The sequence below is a fragment of the Choloepus didactylus genome, chromosome 8 (assembly GCF_015220235.1).
Source record: "Choloepus didactylus isolate mChoDid1 chromosome 8, mChoDid1.pri, whole genome shotgun sequence".
NCBI classification, from domain to species: Eukaryota; Metazoa; Chordata; class Mammalia; order Pilosa; family Megalonychidae; genus Choloepus; species Choloepus didactylus.
The window spans coordinates 58,655,795-58,679,248 of NC_051314.1; the positions used below are offsets into that span (position 1 = coordinate 58,655,795).

General features: G+C 36.9%; 1 protein-coding gene across 1 annotated transcript in view; it reads right to left on the reverse strand.

The window, feature by feature from the left end:
- TRHDE (thyrotropin releasing hormone degrading enzyme) overlaps positions 1-23,454 on the reverse strand; it is a 427,626-nt gene that overhangs the window by 300,913 nt on the left and 103,259 nt on the right. The window lies entirely within an intron of this gene.

The window sequence follows — 23,454 nt, forward strand, 5'->3', positions numbered from 1 at the left end:
TTTTTATTTTTAAGTATGTGAAATCTGATTTTGCTTACAGCTCCATATTAAATAAATGTGTAGGGGGACTAGGATGTATCTCTCCCTTGAGCAAATGAATGGTCCACATGAACAGTAGTTAATACTAATGCCTAGTTTTCTATATGCAATGGAAAATGTCTCAACTACTTGATACTAATAAACTTGAGTAACAAAATTCCTCTGCTGCAGTGTCCTATAAGTGAATTTTCATTATTAAAAAATTCATTCTGATAATAAACAAGAAGACACAATTGCCTAATTGGACTGAAGGATTTAACATATTTCCATAGGTATCTAATCTATATTCATCAAATAAGTTACTTTCTGATGCAAAAAGCTTGACATCCATCTGTCACTATTCTAGAAAAAAATGAACATGACAAACAGTAAGATCTCCATTTATTAGATTATGAAACTGCGATCCAGAGAGATTTGGGCCCAAGATTAAACAGTGAATTAGTGGTAGAGTGGGAAATTAAAACTGAAATCATTACACTCCATTTTCTCCCGTTAACCTGTTCATCTACATTTTAAAATAGACCACAGACGAATGAGAGACAGGGGCAATAAAGAACCTAGAAATCTGTCAGCTATTTATCAGGGAGAATTTACTCTTTTTTGAAACAGAGTAGTCTATTTTGTAAAGTCATACAAATGACTACACTTTAATGAAGAAGCAGAAGAAACACACAGTTTTATTAATCAAACTTGTGCAGGAATCATCTAAAATCTAGTGAAAGGAGGTTTTTTCCCATCTCTATGTCTCTCTCATCAATTATAAAGTGGGTTGAATTTGAACATTCTGCATGCACATTTTAGCTTTTATCAAAAAGAACTCTAATGCTTTTCATGATAAAAACCTGTTTCCTGGTGAGAAATGCCTGCCTGAAACAATGACATTTATCTGTTTGTATAAATATTATAAATAAATGTTATTCATATTTCCCAAGATTTTATAGAAGCACAAGAGCATTTTATAAGTATTATTCAAATAAACAAAAAAAATTACCAAGTTAAGCATAAGACTATTCCAGAATTTGGAAATTTACCCATATGCTGGTTTGTACCTTTCCCAGTAAGTTATTAGATATTATTCTCTTGAAAAGTGTTTGGGAAATTCTCCTAAACCACTCTGTAAGATTTCTAACCTTGGCCTTCAGGTAATGCCTGGAGTTTAATTTTTTGACTAATTTGGAAACAGCTCAAGCTTGGACTAATAAAATTGTTCCTATTAACATTAAGCATGTAATACTTCAATTTGTACCTCCTGAAGATGCATAGAGTAAGGGAAACTCCACTTCCCCACCCTCACCTATTAACCATAGAAGTCCTACTTTTATTCATTGTCAATATCTAGGCTCCACATATGATTTAATTTTTAATTGGGTTCTGCTTGACTTAATTAAAAACGTGCCCAAATTTTCAGAATAAGAAACTAAGAAATAGTGAATCAAGGGTAATATGAAATTAAATACTGGTATTTCAAGAATTCACTTATCCAATACATATTTATCAAGCATGTATTATGTTAGGCACTACTGGAAGTGCTGAGAATACCATGCAGGGTTAACAAGATAAAATCTCTGGCCTCATGAAATTTACAATCAAATGAGTAGACACTTTGTGTTATATAAATGACAACGTATATAATACAATGGCATATAAAGAAAATATAGCTTATTGGGCATTACTTTTGATAAGGTGGTCAGAGAAGTTTTCTCTCTCTCTCTCTCTCTCTCTTGCTTTCTCTCTCTCACTCTCTCTCTCTCTGTCTCTCACACACACAGGAGGCAGCATTTAAACAGATGCTTGAAAATATGTCTGTAGTGAAAAAGTATTTCAGACTGAAAGAACAGCAATGTAAAGTTTCTGAGGGGGAAATGAAGGTAGTGCATTCAAGTGAGCATAAAAAGATCACATGAACAGAAGTGAGGAAGAGGGGAATAGTGGGTTAGGTCAAAGAGGTAACCAGGGTTCAGAACATGGAGGACCTCTTAGGCCAGATAAGTTCATGTTCTAAATGTGATGGGACACAATGGAGGGAGAGACTTATGTCAAGTGATTTTAAAAACTTACTCTTCAGTCTCGTGTGGACAGTAGATGGACAGTAGAAAGCTGCAAGAATGCAGGGAGAGGAGCTTGAAGTTTGTCTCAATAATCTAGGAGGAAGAAGATGATGACTTGGCTAATGTATAGCAGTGGAAATGGTGAGAATTCATAAGATACAGGATATATTTTGAAGGTAGAAGCCTATATAATTTGCTCATGCATTGCATAAACAATGTACAGGAGAAAATAATCAAGCATGACTCCAGTGTTTTACCTGAGCAGTTTGATGAATAGGATCATCATCTATTAAATGAGTAAGACTGAAGAAGGTGCAGGTTTTGTGGAGAAACAAGAGCTTTGTTTTGGAGGTTTGAGATTGAGATGTCTATTTGACATCTGAAATGTCAAGTAAGTTGTAACTTATAGATGGTCAAAAATAAAGGTGGGAATCCTCAGCATACAGATGGTCTCAAAGCCACAGGACTGAATAAGACCAATAGAGAGACACAATAGGAAAAAAGAAGAGAGTAAGGATTCCATTAGAATATCAATCATGCAGACAGATAAAATAAGGAGGACCCAAGAAAGAAGTCTGAAAAATAGTCAGTGAGGTAGGAAGGTCCTAGTGTGGCATTCCAGGAACTAAGTGAAGAAAGTTTTGAAGCAGTGAATTATCAACTCCATCAAATCCTAACGAGGAGCCAAGTTAAATTAGTTCTGTCAATTGGTCATTAGACTTGGCAATCTTAGAGTCATTGTTGGCACCCAAAGTGGGTAGGTAGGTGGGGTCAAAAGCCTGACTTGAACTGGGCTCAAAGGACAATTGGAAATAAGGAATGGAGACTGCACAGAAAACACTCTGAAGAGTTTTGTTATACATAGCAGGGGAAGCAAGGTAAGAGAATATTTTTAAAAGGGTACATTGAAGCCCGTTTGTATAAAAATGATCCAATTGAAAGGAAATTTAAAACCTTGATGATGCAAAACAGAGGAGATGATTTCAATAAAGTCCTAAAAGCTTCCAGAAGGAATGGGATCAAAGACACATATAGAGGAGGTGGCCTCAGCTGAATGCACAGAAAATTCATCCTTTGTACCAGGAGGAAGGCAGAGTGTATGGTGCAGTTGCAGGTGATGAGTGAATGAATTCAGTTCTGATTGCTGCTTTTTTAAAATGAAATAAGTATACAAGTCATTGGCTGAGATTGGGAAGAGGAAGGTATGCTAGAAGTTTGAGGAGGGAAAAAGATGTGAGATAATTGTCTTAAAGAGGGAGAGAGGGGGAGAGCAAAATGATATGGAAATATAATATGATTGCCGTGTAGTATTAAAGGACCTTAGCTGTGTGACCATAAATTTAAACTGAACATCATGATCAAGTGGATGCAGGCCTAGAATAGAAACAGAGTAGGATTGAACCAGGTTGGAGGTTTTGCCAGGCAAGAATGATAGAGAGAGAAGTGAAAGAGTTGAAGAGAAAAGCAAGGAAGTGATTACATAATGCATCACATCATCTAACTTAGTGAAATGGGAAGCGAAATATGAGAGGGTAATGGCCACCAAATGTGGAAGGATTAATGGATGGAGGCCCCAGGGAGGAGGAAGGTGAAGAATTGTTGGAGCAGAAGAATTAGAAGAATGAAAATGTGGAGACAGGAGGCTGTAAATAGGGAGTGAGATGCTTGAAATGAAGATGTTTCAAGGTGATGCAGTTATACAAAATAACAGAGTCCAGGGTATGACCATGGACTGCATGGGGGCAATGAAAAAGATCTCTAGAAATAAGGAGATCAAGGCCTCTCAAAAGGATGAAGAGACATGGACATTGAAACAAGGATGACAGAGGAGTGGTGGAAAGAAAGTCAGTGTCTCAGCATCATCAAAGAAACATCATTGATGAAAAGCAATGCCTGGGAGGCAACAGCAGATAAATTCAGCCAAGAAGAAGGAGCAAACAAACAGGAAGTGTAATTCACTTGCATCCTTTCAGGTAGTGAGAGTTTTTAGGAAGGTGATGGGAAGGAATAATGATCGAAAAGCAGCTCTAAACAAGGATGACTTTCAGACTTATATATTGTGGCTGTGAAAGAATGAATAGCCCCCACTTGAGAGAGTAACAAGGAAAGAAGTGTCCTCAAGAAATACCCCAGTTTTTAAACAGTACTTGTAGCTAAACAGTACAAGAAATATTTAAAAGAAGTTAAGGACATGGGGGTTTTGCTAATGACAGATAGGAAGTTCCAAAGGGTACAATGCAAGAGTTGGGAACAGATGTGAATTTGAATCAGATTGGGGAATGTACCTGTTACACAATGTGGAAAAGACTCAAGGTGATGAGAGATGACCAGGGGAACGTGGGATTCTGATGGCAATGGAGATGAACATGCTTAATTGTCTCTTAGGGGGAAGCTAGTAATCAAATCTAATTATGACTTTCTTCTTTGTACTGATCTCTTAGGAAGTTTTTTGTGTTAAGAATAATGTTAGGATAGAGGGGCAAGATGGCGGCATAGAGAAGAGTGGAAGCTAAGTAGTCCCCCTGGAACAACTACAAAAAACCAGAAACAACTAGTAAATAATCCAGAATAACTGCAGGGGGACAAACGAGACCATCCACTCATCATACACTAACCTGAATTGGGAGGAATGCCCAAGAACACAGGATAAAATCTGTAAGTAAAACCTGGGGAACCAAGTCGTGGGACCCCCTCCCCCATAGCCGGAGCTGCAAAGCCTCATGGTGCCACAGAGAAGCTCTCTCCCAGCAAGCAAATATAGCTCAGCTGAGCTCCAACTGGGGTTTTAAGTAGCGAGTGTGAACTGCTCACTACAGGTACGCATCCCCAAAAAACAGACAGAGGCTTTGGGTGACGACTGACCTGGGAGAGCTGGAGGGTCGTCTTGGACTGGGTCTGAAGGGGACTATCTGTTTCTTTTTTGGCTCAGTGGAGAAAGCCCCAGTCATTTTCAGTTTCCAGGGCTGTGAAGCGGGGAAGGGTGGAGACAGCACAAGCAGAGAGAGAGACCATTGAAATGCTAATGATCTCCACCTGGGGGGTCTGTCTTCTCTAGGAGGAAAGGGGTGGTGCCCTTTCCATTCAGAACCAGACCCCAGAGCCTGGGGGAACACGGCCATACCTCCTCACACCAGTCAAGAATTATAGGCTAACAGGCGTCACCTGCTGGGCAGAAAAGCACAGTGACCCGAGGCATCAAAGGGTGGAGCAATTTTATAAGACACACCCGCAGGGAAACCAGATATGGAATATTTCTTCCCTCTGGGACCTGAGCCTGTTCTGTTCTGGGAAAACCTGATTTGGATAACCAAGGAAACCATGCCTAGACAACAGAAAATTACAACCTACACTAAGAAAAACAAAGTTATGGCCGAGTCAAAGGAACAAACGTACACTTCAACTGAGATACAGGAATTTAAACAACTAATGCTAAATCAAATCAAAAAGTTTAGAGAAGATATTGCAAAAGAGATAGAGGCTGTAAAGGAGGCACTGGGCATGTATATGGCAGAAATCAAAAGTTCAAAAAAACAACTAGTAGAATCTATGGAAACGAAAGGCACAACACAAGAGATGAAAGACACAATGGAAACATACAACAGCAGATCTCAAGAGGCAGAAGAAAACACTCAGGAACTGGAGAACAAAACACCTGAAAGCCTACACGCAAAGGAGCAGATGGAGAAAAGAATGAAAAAATATGAGCAACGTCTCCGGAAACTCAAGGATGAAACAAAGTACAATATTGTACGTATCATTGGTGTCCCAGAAGGAGAAGAGAACGGAAAGGGGGCAGAAGCAATAATAGAGGAAATAATTAATGAAAATTTCCCATCTCTTATGAAAGACATAAAATTACAGATCCAAGAAGCGCAGCGTACTCCAAACAGAAGAGATCTGAATAGGCCTACGCCAAGACACTTAATAATCAGATTATCAAATGTCAAAGACAAAGAGAGAATCCTGAAAGCAGCAAGAGAAAAGCGATCCTTTACATACAAAGGAAGCTTAATAAGACTATGTGTGGATCTCTCAGCAGAAACCATGGAGGCAAGAAGGAAGTGGTGTGATATATTTAAGATACTGAAAGAGAAAAACCGCCAACCAAGAATCCTGTATCCAGCAAAGCTGTCCTTCAAATATGAGGGAGAGCTCAAAATATTTTCTGACAAACAGACAATGAGAGACTTTGTGAACAAGACACCTGTCCTACAGGAAATACTAAAGGGAGCACTACACGGTGATAGAAGACAGGAGTGCGTGGTTTGGAACACAATTTGGGGACATGGTAGCACAACAATGTAAGTACACTGGACAAAGATAACTATGAATACGGTTGAGAGAGGAAGGTGGGGAGCATGTGAGACACCACAAGAAAGGAGGAAAGATAAAGACTGGGACTGTGTAACTTGGTGAAATCTAGAGTATTCAACAATTGTGATAAAATGTACAAATATGTTCTTTCACAAGGGAGAACAAGCAAATGTCAACCTTGCAAGGTGTTAAAAATGGGGAGGCACTGGGGGAGGGATGCAATCAGCATAAATTAGAGACTGTAACTAATAGAATCATTGTATTATGCTTCCTTTAATGTAACAAAGGTGATATACCAAGGTGAATGCAGATAAGAGGAGGGGATAGGGGAGGCATGTTAGACACTTGACATTGGTGGTATTGTCTGATTCTTTATTCTACTTTGATTTAAGGTTATTTTTCCTTTTGCTGCTTCCTAGCGTCTTTTTTTTTTCCTCTTTCTTTTGCCTCTCTACCTTCTTTGACTCTCCCTCCTGCCTTGTGGAAGAAATGTAGATGCTCTTATATAGATAATGGTGAAGGTGGTGAACACATAAATGTATGACCATGCAGAAAACCATCGATTATTTACTTGGGATGGAATGTATGGTGAGTGAACAAAACCATATTAAAAAAAATGGGTTGACGACAAAACCTCGAGGGCAATATACTGAGTGAAATAAGCCAGACACATTAGGACAATTATTGCAGGGTCTCACTGATAGGAACTAATTATAATATGTAAACTCATAGACATGAAATATAAGGTACCAAGATATAGGACGAGGCTTAAGAATGGGGAGTCGTTGCTTAGTATGGGCAGAATGTTCAATTAGGATGAACTTAATTGTTTGGAAATGAACAGGGGTGTTGGTAGCAAGATGTGAGAATAACTAACAGCACCGAATGGTGTGTGAATGAGGTGGAAAGGGGAAGCTCGGAGTCATATATGTTACCAGAAAGAAAGTTGGAAGTCAAAAGATGGGAATGTATAAAACTGAATCCTATGGTGGGCAATGTCCATGATCAACTGTACAAATACTAGAAATCGCTTCCATGAATCAGAACAAATGTATGACAATACAATTAGAAGTCAATAATAGAGGGGCATATAGGGAAGAACTATATACCTACTACAAACTATATACTACAGTTAGTAGTATTTCAATGTTTTTTCATAAACAGTAACAAATATACTATATCAATACGATGAGTCAACAATTGAGGGGGGTTGGTTAGGGATAGGGGAAGATTAGAGTTTCCTTTTATTTTTTTCTGTTTTCATCTTTCACTTCATTTCTTGTCTGGAGTAATGAAAAGTTTCTAAAAATTGAACAAAAATTAAGTGTGATGGATGCACAGCTGTATGAGGGTACCCAGGGGCAAGTGATTGTACACTTTGGATCTTTGGATAATTGTATGATACCTGAACAATCTCAATAAAAATAAAAAAAATAAAAAAATAAAAAAGAATAATGTTAGGAGGTGAGAGGTATGCAAGTTTTACTAAGAATATGTGGTCTGTGAATCTCCTTTAAATCCTGTTGAATCTTTTTGTTAACTAGAAGTATTAATCAAGTTTCTCTGTGTTTAGAATTTGAGAGCTCAGAAAGTGTTGTCTTGCCCCATTTATTAGACAGCATTGATTATTAACAGATTTAAATAGCACATATTAATATAAGTTTAAACTAAGCATAGCCTGTTTTAAGATTTCTCAGCCTCTGGAATTAATTGTCTAAACTAGTATTTCTTAAACTCAGTGCATATATTGTATAACATATACCTGAGCTTGTTCAGAGGAACAAAGTGTGTCCATTTACCATTACTAATTGTGATCCCCCCCATTCATTCTCTACCAATGAAGCACTGCAGAAAGCAAATGCATGAAAGTTGTATTGTTTTATGAACCTTGATTTAACTATATTTATGAAGAATAAAAGACTTACTTACAGCAAACTTTAATATTTTCAGGAAATTGTAGGAACATATTATGACACAATTCACATCTGAGCTCAGCATTCTAAAATTTACAATTTAGGCTCAATAGAAAAAAAACTATCCACTACGACAAAGCATTATATCAACCAATATAAACCAGCCACCATCCAAGAATGAGGATCAGCATATCAACATATTTTTTCTTTGTGATCATTTATTTGTAGTTTTTCTCATCTTCCATCTCAAATGAATGATATGTTTGACCACAGATACATAAAATCTGACACTGTTAAGCAGAAACTCATTTTACCATTTGCTAGGTTATAAAAATACTTCAGCTTCTGAAAGATGTCTTTTGTTCCCTGAGACTGCTTGCTTCTGCCTTCCCTTCCCCACCCTTGCCTTGCACCAACCTCCACTTGTGAGATAATGCTTCTACAGCATGAGTGCTCTCTTGCAGAGGCCCGAACACTGAAGCAGGGGCAGCCATGAGCCTTGATGAACTTAGTACTTTAAAGAGAAAAATGGTTTCGATAAAGACTAATAATGTCTAGCTTATATTGAGTGCTTCCATTTTAGCAAGAACTCACAACAATACTATGACGTTGGTAATGTGATTCTCATTTACAGATAAGAAAACTGAAACACAGAGAAGAATTACAGCTAATAATGACATAAATAATATTTAAGTCCAATTTTCAGATTCAAAAGTCTGTAGAATCAGCCAGTGCTCTCCACTACCTCTCTCCTTAATTTGAAGCTTTCTTAAAGGTTAAAGAGAAAAATGGGTGTGTTCATCCTGCCAGAAAGATCAAAGAAGTTTCCAGATTTTATTCATGTTATGTGAGACTGTGAGATAAATTATGTGAGGGCATCACCATCAAAGTCTTCATATAAATATGTAATATAGAACATGAATATGTAATATATAAAATATGATTATATAATCAATACATGTAAATAAATTTATACAAAATATATAGTATATAGTTTTTATGTGGTTTTAAATGCATGCATAAATAAATTAATAAAAACATATTCTGTATATAAGTAATATAGTATATAATCATTGCTTATTAATACAAATGTAAATTCCATTAATGCAGGTACTTTTTATATATATTTACGAGTAAATGAAAATGCCCTTTAATAAGAACAAAGTGTACCAGTTATTTTGAGTGTACCATGATCAGTTTGATTCTGAAGCATAATAAAAAATGTAGAAAAGTAAATCCCTAATAAGGCACACTTGGTTGGGGGGATTTTTAGGGTTTTATATTGTTGCACTAAGCAGGTTATAAAGTAATGTTGGGTTCAGCAAGTTACAGCCCATGGGCCAAATTCAGCAAGCTGTTTTTATAAATAAAGTTTTATTGGATTGTAGCCATAGTCATTCATTTATATATTGTCTATGGCTCCTTTCTTGCAACAGTTTCAGAGTTGAGTAGTTGCAACAGAGATGGCATGGTTCAGGAAGCTGAAAATATTTACTGTCTGACCCTTTACAAAAAGGTTTTCTGACCACTGTGTTATCGATTTTGGAGACTTCTTTACATGATTAAAGCCTTTCTAATCATGGATTATTTCACTACAGATGAGAAGGAGAGGTGAAACAGCATAAAAAAGTTTTAAGAAGGTAAATCAATAATTTCTTCTTAAATTATCAAAGTAATTAATACAAACTGGAATTGTGATAGTAAGGCCTGAATAATTCAAGTAGTTAACAAAATCTTTATTCGGGCCATATAAATGACCCAGTTCACATACAGGTATTAAAAATTGTACCCAAATTTGTGCTACAGATATAAAGTGATGGTTTTGTCCACCATATAAATTTGGTTCATCAAGTTTCATATCATTTACTAGCTAGCATTATTAATATTAATAAAAATCGAAAGGGTATATTTCAATGTACTTAAGAAGAGAAATGATCCTAAACATCATCAACCTACCAATTATTTTACAGCCTACTGAATATTTTTCAGTCTGTAAAATAAAAAGAATTTCTAAACAATTTAAAAGCTAAAAAAAATCCTATTCTATACTATTGAAGACACATGGTAGGTCATTCATGAATTATTTCCCATAAGAAGAAAGAACCCATAAGGAGAAAAATAAAACAAATAAAGTATAAATCTAAGTTATTAACCATTAAAATTCCTCCAAATGAAAAACAGGCATTTAAGACTCACCTTCCCTTTCAAAATTAGCCTTAGAGCTTCAGAAATGCCTTAAAGTCATTTATAACTCACTTGCCATGTTGGATTCACTCTGCTTGTGTATTGCAACCTCCCTTACAGGCTAAGGTTTGTTTTACAATTCAGTCTGTTTTACATTTCAAAGTATATAAGTAGTAGCATCAAAATTCTCAAAGACAGTAGTGAAGGTTTTAAGACTAAAGGGTGGACCAGTCATATATTTTCCATTAGAAATCCCTCAAAAAGTTTCTAACTTTAGATAAAGTCATAATTTATTTTTTTTTCAAAATAACTAATTTTATTTAAAAAAATATTTCTCAAAATGATTTTATCACTTTTTTATTAGTTGGAATTTTTTTCTAAAATTTCTTTTTTCTTGCAATAAACTCACAATATCATTAAAGTTAAATTTTACATGATTTGCTAAGAACCCACCTCCTAGATTAGACAAGAAAGTAAGAAACTTAAGTACATCTCGGTCAGGTGACAATAGCACATCTGCTTCTCCCCCTACAAATTAACAAACAGTTATTCCAGGGTCTACAGCATGGATCTTTTTTTAACCCTTCATCATCTGACAAGATCTAAAGACCTACATGTCAACAGAAAAGGATGCCCTGATTATGGTAACCACTCAATGTCCTTAAACTTTAGCATGATAATCCATAAGTAATCACTGTGCATCCTTAGATTGGGAATGGGTCTGAAAAGTTCTGAATTGAATTAAAAAACATTGTCACAAGAATACAGAAAAAGGAGAAGGAAAAAATATATTTTGACTATTTCTCTCCTATGAAGCACTTTGCCTTAAACGACTTTTAGAAGCTTAGCCCTAATTTGCATAACTACCTCAGTCTCAATTTCTTTTAATGAAGCTATTTTGAAAAACCTACTGATCTCAATACAAGCTATTTTACCTCTAAAGTATATGGGAATGGTCACCTTTCTTTTTAAATTGCCTGACTGGCAGTGCTTCTGTCAGAAGTAATCCCCAGCCTAGACTTTAATGAAATGTTCTTCCCTCTGAGGTTTGGATTGCTATTTGGCTGTAATTAACTCCAGATTGACCAATGGCCAATGAAGGAAGCAATTCACTCCAAGAGGGTTATTACAACCATTATTTTGTTCTAAATACAGCTGTTCTGGAAAATACAGAAAATACAAATTATTTATCTTGTTATGGGAAATCCAAATAACCAAGAAGGAAAGAAGGAGGCATAAAAAGACTGTGCCCCTTCATTGTAGCTACACAGGAAAATAAGTTATGGGGAGGTGGGGGGAGAGGAAACCTCCTATTTTCTCAAGCTAGCCACAACCTTCTAAACCATGGTTCAGAGGAATCAACATCGAGCCTTCATTTGAAGCCCTATTGTAATACAGCAAACCCTGTTGGTTCTGCTTGCAGAAAGTATCAAAGATCTGCCCACTTCTCACCACGTCCGCTGCTATCACCCTAGTCCAAAACACCATTATTTCTCAGATTTCAGCAGTAGCGTCTCTCTGCTTCTGCCTTTGCATCCTCCACCCTCTTCCCATTCCAAGATAGTATTCTACATAAGGCAATCAAAGTGATCCCTTAAAAATGTAAGTCATACCAGATCACTCCTCTGCTCAAAATAAAATTGTACGTCATTCAGTGGCCAACAAATAAGATCTTTCCCTGTTTCAGAGAGTTCCCTTGCAGACTTCCTCTCAATCTCACTCATGCTATTCTAGGTACACTCGTCTCCTTGTGATTTCTCCAACAGGTCAGACAACCTCCCACCTCAGGGACCTCTCATCTTTTTCAGATTTTGGTCAAGTGTCAGTCAACATTTCAGCAAGGCATTCCCTGACCATTCACCCCGCTTAAAACTGACCCTCCCCCCCCAACATTTCTATCATTTTCTTCTCTGTTTTATTTTCTCCATAGAAGTTATCACTTGTAACATAATATATATTTGTTTATTTCATTGCCTGCCTACCTCCCCTATTAAAATGTAAGCCCAATGAACACAGTTACATGTGTCACTTTTGTTAGGCACTAATTCTCCATACCTAGGAGAACAGTGTCCAGTATATACTATTCAATAAATATTTGCCAAATGCATGAATAAACAAGGGAGAGAAGAGCTGATAGAAAAATGGATATGTTTCACTGTTGCATTGCAAAAATATCCCAGGTGAAAAGCACAGCTTTTTAACAGCTTTGTCCTAGGGTTGCCATCAGAATAAACCAAAAGCTCAATACTTCTTCTAGATACCAGCTCACTCATTTTTTTTTTACCAATTTTCTTTACATGGATTCTTAATGAGAAAGTGGCTGCAACTACAGCTAACTCATCTCTCATCCCATCTACCTGTATTTATCTAAAAGGAATTTCCATGGAACTTTGTAAGGTAAATCACCAGTATTTCTGCTTGTTTTCTTAAAATGAAAATCATACTTTATTTGATTTACAAAGGGTCTGAAACTTTGCCTTTTCTCCCTTTCCTATATGGTGAAGACTGTTAAAATAAGAGAGAGTTGGCAATCATTCATTCATTCAACAAACATTTACTGAGTACTTACCTTGGGCCAGGCACTGTTCTAGGCAGAGAGAATAGAGCAGTGAACAAAAGACAGAAATGTCTGCTCTCATAGAGCTTATATTCTGTGGGGGAAGATATAGGGATAGATAATAAGCGAAATAAATAAGAAAAAAATAAATACATGCCAAGTGGGAAATAAAAAGTTTTCATGGAGAAAAATAAAGCACTGTTTTAGTTTCCTAGGGCTGCCATAACAAACTACCACAAATAGGAGGATTAAAACAACAGAAATTTATTTCTGGAGGCTAGAATCCCAAAATCAAGATGTCAAAAAGGCCAGGCTCCCTCTGAAGTCTGCAGGGAAGAATCTGACTCATGCCTCTCTCCTGGCTACTGGTGCTGGTGGGTGATCCTTGGTGTTCTTTGGTTTGGGCATAACTCAAATTTCTGCCCTGACGTTACACAGTGGTCTTCTCTGTTCATGTGTCCCCGTGTCTCCTCTCCCCCTTTTTAAGGACATTGGTCATATTGGATGAAGGGCCCACCCTACTCCAGAGTGATCTCATTTTAGTTTGCTGAGTTCCATCTGTAATGACCCTATTTTCAAATAAGGTCAATTCTGAGGTACTGAGGATTAGGACTTCAGCATATCTTTGGGGCAGGAAAGTGAACAGAAAGGCTGAAATTTACATGGTGGGAGTAGACGGTCATCAGAGATGACCTGGCAGGAAAAGTGGCATTTCAGCCACATAAATCTGAAGGAAAAGTGTTCTAGTTTGAGAGAGGATCAAGCACAACGGCCCAAGGCAAAAGCATGCTTGATGTGTTGGAGAAACAGCAAGGAGGGCAGTGCAGCTGGAGCAGAGCAAGCAAGTAGGAGAGAAGCAGGAAATGAAGCTGTAGTGGGAGCCAGGACCAGATCATGTAGGGTCTTGCAGACCAAAGAAAGAATTCTGGATTCTATTCTGTGAATGCATTGAAATCACTGGACGGTTTGAGCATGAGGTCCACATCACCACTTAAATCTGACATCCTTCCCAAGAACTCTGCAAATTCAAAATAACTCATATTCACATACTATTTTAACTTCAAATTTCATACAGATGGAACTCTTGACCCAGGCAGGAGAGCATGGGGGCTCAGATGAGAGTAGTAGCTATAGAAATGGTGGTAAGTGATCAGATTCTGGATGTATTTAGAAAGAACAGCTGAAAGAATTTGTTGATGATTTTGATGTGGGACATGAGAAGAGAGGAATATACATCCAAGTTGGGCTTTTTTGTTGTTGTGGTTTTTTTTTTGTTTGTTTTTTTGGGTTTTTTTTTTTTGCCTAAACAACTTTTGAAGGGATAGAGTTGCCCTTTACCGAGATGTGAAAGATTGCAGAAAGACTAAGGTAGTGGTTTAAGATTTGGAGCTCAAATGTGAGATACTCATTAGGCATCCAAATATAGATGTTGAATAGTAGAATGTAGAAGTCTGGAGATGAGGAGACAGAACGTGGCTGGACATGTATTTGGGAACCATCAGAACTAGCAGATGGTACTTAAAATCACGAGAGCAAATAAGATGCCAAAGGACTAGATCTAGGCAGCAAAAAGAGGTCCAAACCCTGAGTCCTGGGGCACTCCAATATTAAGCAGTTAGAGAAGTGAAGAGGAAAGAAAATAGAATGGGAAAAAATGGCCAGTGATTAGGAGAAAAAAAGGTTTTTTTAACAGGAAAATATGTTACCCTGAAAAACAAGTGAAAAATGTGTTTTGAGGAGTTGGAGAGAGCAGCTGTGTCAGACGCTGCTGACAGCTCAAGATGAAGACTGAGAATGGACCATTGGATTTTGCAGTGTGGAAGCATTATTGAACTTGACAAAAGCAGTTTTAGTAGAGTGTAGGAGGCAAAAGCCTGATGTAGAGTGCATTCAAGAGACAAGAGAAAGATAGAAATTGGAGTCAGTGCAGATAGACAGTGCTTTCAAGCAGTTTGGCTGTAGGAAGGAGAAACATGATGCAGTAGCTGGAGTGAGTGTGTGAGTGTGTGAGTGTGTGTGTGTGTGTGTGTGTGTGCGTGTACATGCATTTGTGTGTTTAAGTTGAGAGAAATAGCACCATATTTTAATGATGATGGGGGAAAATCCAATAAAGATTCAGCAGAAAGAGGGGAGAATTGCTAAGGTGAAGTCTTGAGCAGGTGAGAGAGGAAGGGATCTGGTACACAAAGAGAGGAATTGTCTATTGCTGGAGCAACACCAGTTGATCCACAGTAATAGGAAAGAAAGCAGAGTATTTGGTACAAGACTTAAGAAATGATTAAATATGAAAATAGCAGAAACGGTTATTTCCTAACAACAGCAAAGTTGTAAGGACAAACTACCTCTGTTGGAATATATAAAACAACGCCTTGAAGACCTTTTGATAAATATGCCCTGATTAACTTAAGCACTTCCTAAAACTGCATTTATTTTCAGGATGAGAAGCAATCTTTCACAAGACCCAAATTGAATTAGTGAAAATAAGCTCGGGAGTAAACCCAAAGATGTGAAATTCTGAAACTCTTAAAACTAGAGGGGAAGAGTAAGGCAGTAAGCAAATTGGCGAAGTAACAATACCGGCAAGCTAGCAAAAAATTGAAAAATTTATCTTCAACAAATTTAAGCTTTTAGTGGAAGAGGCCATTTATTATCATTGCTGAGTTCAATGTACACAGTAACTACTCAACAAACGCTCGTTGAATTAATTAGTAAATTCAGTTCTATAGTTGGTTTGTGTTTCATTAAATTGCCCACTCAGTATACTTGTGGTGTGTTAGTTTATTGCAATAATAATCTCATGCATCATTCCTACTAAAACGCCCTGCTTCTATTGATTTATTTTGTCTTTACTGTTCTGTTTGGTGTTTTATCTTTTGGTTGTTTTTTATTTCATTAATGGTTAATTTAAACATTGAGTATCATATATGTGTTTTGCTTGTTAGTTTAGTCTTGGAATTGTATAGCATATAATAGCTGCAAAATGGCTTACCAAGAATAAATGGCCATATATAGAGTAATTAATGTAGTGAAAAATGCCTTGTTAAATTGTGTTAAAATAACTATTAAATATTGAAGTAACTGTGTCCAATTTAGTAAGAGTTGATAATACTTTTGCACAAATAGCTGTCGAGGTGAGGGTTAGGAATACATTAAAATATTTCTCATTGAAAGAAATGGTACTTGTTCTTTCAGTTTCTGAGAAAATCACCACATGGAGGGTTTTTCAGAAATAAATTATGCTTCTAAGGTAGGGAGATACAGTATTTATTTGATTCCAAAGAAAGAGAAAGGGCTAGTCACTTGAAGAAACTTATTTTTCTATGGTTCCTAGTGAACTCAAAAGGGATACACCTGATTCCCTAAGAAGGTACTAAAAATGTTAACCCAGAGAGAAATCTTAAGTTAGTTTCCACTGAGAAAGTGTAAGATTAAATAGCTCCTGTGTAAGTTCAAAGGTATTTGAAAGGAAGCATTTTAGGGATGAATTCACATTATACAGAACTAGGACAAACTAGATAAAGGGCCCCCCAGAGATTTTGCTTTAAAAAGCAGTATTAATTGAAGCCCTCAACAAAACACAAACATGGTACTCAGTATTTGTGTAACACAACATCTAAGCAAAGGCAAGGAAAGTCATAGCTAAAAACCATTAAGAAAGTCTCAAATAATAGTTCATTTGATACGCATTGATCATTATGATACTCATGATCAAGGATGGGAATAATATTTTATAGTTGGCACTAATTCAATAGCCACTAATTCAAGAAAAAAAGTCACAGAGAGTGAATGTTTAACGGTCAATATAAATGTATTATGAAATCTTTTAAAATGTCCAAAAACTTTACTACCTGCAAGTAGCAAACCACCACCACCACCACCACCACCACCACCACCACCACCATCATCATCATCATCACCACAATAAAGACATGGATGTGTCATAGTTTCAACTGCAGCAACAACAAAACAGTCATTCACGCTAGCCTCCGCTATTAATAAAATTCAAAAGGTTAGTTTATGTCATAACTTATCTATTCCATTATAAAAAAATAAATAGACTGTATCAACATGATACTTAGAGCACAAGTTACAAAGAGAAATCCATGGGCTTTCCTCCTACACAATTCTCGAAATGACCTCCCCATCTTTTCTTCTTCACCTCCCATTTAAATTCTTATCTCTTTTCCGGACTGAAGTAGAGATATGGCTTCTTTATATGTATTTTATGACAACAGTATGTTGTGCAATGATTCCCTAACAAGATACTATATTTACCCCACAAAATTTTGGTGCTTGATTATATATGATATTGTGTGAGTCTCTAATCCATTCATTCTTGTAAATGTTCTATTCTCTCCTAAACAAAACCACAATCTCCTTGAGGGCAGAAATTGTTGTTACAAAATACCTGGGCCCCCTTTACAATGACAGCATTGTGCAGGTAGGTAATGAACTCCTCATAAAAGCATGTTGCCCTGAAAAGAAGCAATCAAGCAAACTCCTTTACAAAACTTGTTGACTCCCAAATTACAGAGAAGCAGCAAAAGAAAACTGGAACCCATCTGCCACAATTAATTGGCATCTAAATAGGGTGAATAACAAGATACGCCAACAATTCTGAATCACTTCATCTGCCCCCTGATTAATTTATAAAACATTCATGACAAAAAACACATGTGAAACACTCAAATAAATCTTGTGATAAAAAATTGAATTATAATATATCTGCTTCATATTTTTTAAGTTTCCAAATTTTCTACAAAGATGATGTATTATTTTTAACAAAAGCGGTTATTGCATTATTCCTCTGGAAATCAGATTATCTAGTTTATTAAGGTGACCCATATTTTAATCTCTGAAATTTCAGAATGTTTGAAATCTGGTTCAGCAGAATCCCAAGACTCTGGAGCCAGACAGCCTGGGTTTGAATTCTAGATTCATTAATTCCTGCTCTATGATCTGAGCACATTATTTAGTCACTAAGTGCCTAAGTTTCCTCAACTGGAAAATGAGAAAATAACAGGAGCTACCTCAAAGACTGTAGTAAAGATTACATGGGTTAGAATGTATAAAGTCATTAAGCATGATTGGCATAGAATAAACGTGATATAAGTACTTGTTGTTGCTATTGTTATCTAAATGTCTTTGAGAGAAGAGGAAAGATGATAACCTAATTCTTTACATTTCTATGACAACCTTCTTTTAAAATAACACTCAATGCCTCTGAAAGGTCCCATGAAAACAGGACAAATAGAAAAGGGCTTGCTATATTGTATCAAATAGACCTATATCTTCCATTATAACTTAAAACCAAAAGGAGAACATCTCTGCAAATCTGTACAAATAGTTTTAATTACCTAACGTAGAGATTTTAAAACAAATCATCACACAGTGTACAACGGCTGCCTGTTTCAGCTTAACAGCATAAAAGAAAGAGAGTAAATTATTGTCCTAATAGCAAGCCTAAGAATTCTTAGGGTTTATCTCTGATAAACCACTTGGGGTAGAAACTCATATCCTTAAAGTTAAGCTACTATGAGATGAGGCAACAATAGAGAAAGTTAGAGAAAGTTAAACTACTCAGCATTAGAAATGAAAAAGAAATTGAGAAGGGAAGATAAGAGAAGAAATTACTGCAGAGCTTAAGACAGAGCAGCAAGTTGACTTTTAAGAAAAGGAGGATCCAATATTAAATTTTAAGTGTCACATTCATACATACACAACATCCCCTCCAAAGCTTCAGTATGGTCAGGTCAACTGGTGGAGAATTTTCTTATTTGTTGGTTTTAATTTTGGATTTTCTCATGGAAATCAAAGAAAGTTCCACATCTCATTGACATGGTTTAGGACAAGGACAGACCTGTGAGGTAAGGATATCAGTTTAGCGGGGACAGTGCTTATTCAGGTTTTTCTCTTCTCCCCCTATTCCCAACATGCTCCCCACTGGGAATTTGTAGAAACGCTGATCTGTGGTCTATATTCACTATCTCTATCACTGTCCCTACTGCTTCTGTTCTCTCTTGAACACATGCATAAGTCCTCTTTGCCCTAACAATCCACTGAAACTGCTTTTGTCAAGGTCATCACACTCCTAAAGTCACTACACCGCATACACATGGTTTTCTTAATGCCTCAATCAATTGCTCCTTCTCAGAAGCCTTTACTGGCTCTTAATCTCTCTAATGTCTAAATGCTGCATCAGTCCTTTCCTTGTACCCATTATCTTTTCTATCTTCTCTCAGTGCCTTGGTGATTCCATCCACCCTCATAGCTATATATATTGCTATATAAAGAGAGAGAGCACCAGACAATTCACCCAAACTCCATATTTACAAATTCAATTGTCTACTTGAATTTCTAACTAACATCAAAATATCACCTAAATGTTTAATAGAATGTCAGTCCCAAAAAATATCCCCTCCTACAGTCTTTCCATTTCAGTAAATGGCAGTTCCTTCTCAGGTCAAAAACTTTATAGTCACCCTTGGCACCTCTTTTTCTCTCACATCCACTTCCTGTTCATCAGCAAATTCCGTTGTCTCTACTCACAATATAGATCCAGAATTGGAGTACTTCTAATTGCCTCATTATTAACATACTAGTTCAAGTTAACATCCTACTTCAAATGATATTTTTCCTGAATTTTACCATAGCTGCTTAATTGCTTTTCATGCCTCTGCCCCTACAGCAGAGTCTCTCAGCTTCAGCACTAGTGACATTCTGGGCTGAGTAACTCTGGTGTGAAGGGCTGTCCTCTGCACCATGGGATGATTAGCACTATCCTTGGGCCCTCCACTCAGGGGTGACAACCCAACATGTCTCCAGATATTGTCAAACGTCCCCAAGGGATAAAATCATCAGTGGGTTTTCAACACACCCACAAGAATGTTGCTTTTACAAAATAAGCTAGATCATATAAAGCCTTTGCTCAAGACTGACCACTGGATGTCCATCACACTCAGAAAGAAGCAAAGTCCTTACCACAGCATGTTGACTTTATGTAACCTGACACTTTGACCTCATCTCCTGCTTCCGATACTCTTACTGATTCTGTTCCAGCCATACTTGCTTCCACCAGTAAAGTTCCCACCTCTAGGACTGCACAGTGTTTACTCCCTCTGCCTATAGCCCTCATCCTGAGATACCTATTGGGTTTACTCCTTCACCCCATTAAATTCTTTGCTCAAAAGTTACTTTACTGATGAAATCTTCTATGATCACCTATGTTAAAAAATTCAGTCCCTTTCCCAGGTCCCATCTAACCCCAATCACTTCCTATCCTTCCTTTCTAGTTTTATTTTTAGTGACACTTATCTCCATCTGGTGTGCTCTATATTTTACTTATCACTTTAATGTCTGTCTCCTCCTAACAGAATGTAGCCCCAGGAGAGGAGGGATTTTTGCTTTTATTCACTTCTATGTTCCCATCAAACAGAAAAGTGTCTACAATATGGTATGTTCTCAGTAAATACTTGTAGAATAAATGAAGAAACCGAGAAAAAAAGGAAGAAGGAAGGAAGGAGAGAATAATGGAATAGGACTTGGAAACCATCCTAGATGGATATGAAGGGCCAAGACAATGGCAGCTGATATCTAGGATACATCTGTATGCATCATTAACAAGGACTGAACTGGTTTCCACAGAATTTATTTTTCAAAAATTTAATTCATAATGTAAATGGAAGGTAAAGCTTTGTCAAAATGCTTCTGCTGTAAAGCTGTCCTTCAAATATGAGGGAGAGCTCAAAATATTTTCTGACAAACAGGCAATGAGAGACTTTGTGAACAAGACACCTGCCCTACAGGAAATACTAAAGGGATCACTACACAGTGATAGAAGACAGGAGTGCGTGGTTTGGAACACAATTTGGGGAGATGGTAGCACAACAATGTAAGTACACTGGACAAAGATAACTATGAATACGGTTGAGAGAGGAAGGTGGGGAGCATGTGAGACACCACAAAAAGGGAGGAAAGATAAAGACTGGGACTGTGTAACTTGGTGAAATCTAGAGTATTCAACAATTGTGATAAAATGTACAAATATGTTCTTTTACAAGGGAGAACAAGCAAATGTCAACCTTGCAAGGTGTTAAAAAGGGGGAGGCACTGGGGGAGGGATGCAATCAGCATAAACTAGAGACTGTAACTAATAGAATCATTGTATTATGCTTCCTTTAATGTAACAAAGGTGATATACCAAGGTAAATGCAGATAAGAGGGGGGGATGGGGAGGCATGTTAGACACTTGACATTGGTGGGATTGTCTGATTCTTTATTCTACTTTGATTTAAGGTTATTTTTCCTTTTGCTGCTTCCTAGCTGTCACTTTTTTTTTCCTCTTTCTTTTACCTCTGTACCTTCTTTGACTCTCCCTCCGGCCTTGTGGAAGAAATGTAGATGCCCTTATATAGCTAGTGGTGAAGGTGGTGAACACATAAATGTATGACCATGCAGAGAACCATCAATCATTTACTTGGGATGGAATGTATGGTGAGTGAACAAAACCATATTAAAAAAAAAAAAGGGTTGATGACAAAACCTCAAGGGCAATATACTGAGTGAAATAAGCCAGACACATAAGGACAATTATCGCAGGGTCTCACTGATAGGAACTAATTATAATATGTAAACTCATAGACATGAAATATAAGGTACCAAGATATAGGACGAGGCTTAAGAATGGGGAGTGGTTGCTTAGTATGGGCAGAATGTTCAATTAGGATGAACTTAAATGTTTGGAAATGAACAGGGGTGTTGGTAGCAAGATGTGAGAATAACTAACAGCGCCGAATGGTGCGTGAATGATGTGGAAAGGGGAAGCTCAGAGTCATATATGTCACCAGAAGGAAAGTTGGAGGTCAAAAGATGGGAATGTATAAAACTGAATCCTATGGTGGGCAATGTCCATGATTAACTGTACAAATACAAGAAATCGCTTCCATGAACCAGAACAAATGTATGACAATACAATTAGAAGTCAATAATAGAGGGGCATATAGGGAAGAACTATATACCTTTTACAAACTATATACTACAGTTAGTAGTATTTCAATGTTTTTTCATAAACAGTAACAAATATACTATATCAATACTACGAGTCAACAATTGAGGGGGGTTGTTTAGGGATAGGGGAGGATTAGAGTTTCCTTTTCTTTTTTTTCTGTTTTCATCTTTCACTTTATTTCTTGTCTGGAGTAATGAAAAGTTTCTAAAAATTGAACAAAAATTAAGTGTGATGTATGCACAGCTGTATGAGGGTACCCAGGGGCAAGTGATTGTACGCTTTGGATCTTTGGATAATTGTATGGTATCTGAACAATCTCAATAAAAATGAAAAAAAAAATGCTTCTGCTGTTAAGGATTTTTATGTAAAGGGTATTTAGAAAGCATACATATAAATCCATTAATATAAAGATCTAAATATCTATAGAGACATAAAATAAGTGGGGCTTTAAGAGAAATTTTACAAAGCACCATGGGCTGTGGTAACTCCCCTAGACACATAAAAAGGAGTGTGCTGGGGTAAGTCAAATTATTCAATTATATACACCATAAGGCAGCTTTACAAGTAATAGTAACAGCAAACAAAGCTCTTTCCGACAGATGAAAGCCTGTGTGGTTCAATTGCGAGTGAAATAGTGGAACCGAAATGCTTCCTGCTGTAAGCTGACAGTTACATGGAACCCCCTGAAGTTGTAAATTGAGTTCCTCTGCTAATTACTGGTCTGAAGTGTACAAAGAAAGATTCATATTTTATTTCTCTTGCTAAACTTGTAACATAAGCACTGGTGAATTTTACATTAGGATCAAGCTGGGAAGTTCCCAGCCAGTTTCACCTGGAGTAGAGAACAGTGTCACCTCCCATGCAAATTAGGTCAGGGGTTCCTTTCTGCCCCAGGTGCCTACCCAGGGAGATTTCAGTGTAATGAACTCTACTAGGGAAGTTGATAAAAGAGGGAAAGAAAAAAAAACAATAAAACAAAGCAAAACAAAACATAGTCCCTATTTGAAATAAATTTTACCTATCGATTCTAACAGCATATGCTTCAAATAGATTTCAGAATTTTGTAATATCACTTATTAAAATTGTATGCCTCACCCATTGATAATAATATCAACTATTATATCTATTTCTGAACAACTCATTGTAAGACCAATAAAGTGACACAGCAGGCAAGTACTTTAATGAAATAGGCCCAGTTCTCCAGGGAGGAGAACCTGTGGTTCAAACACTAGCACTTTTAATCAAGTAAGCATTTTATTCTTGCCAATGAGCATTACCTTTTATGTGGATCCTTATCAAAAATATTCTTGGGAAGGAAAAAGAATGGGGAGTCAAGATGAGAGAACAAAAGAATGATGATGAAATATTTCAAAACAGGTTTTCTGAGAAGGA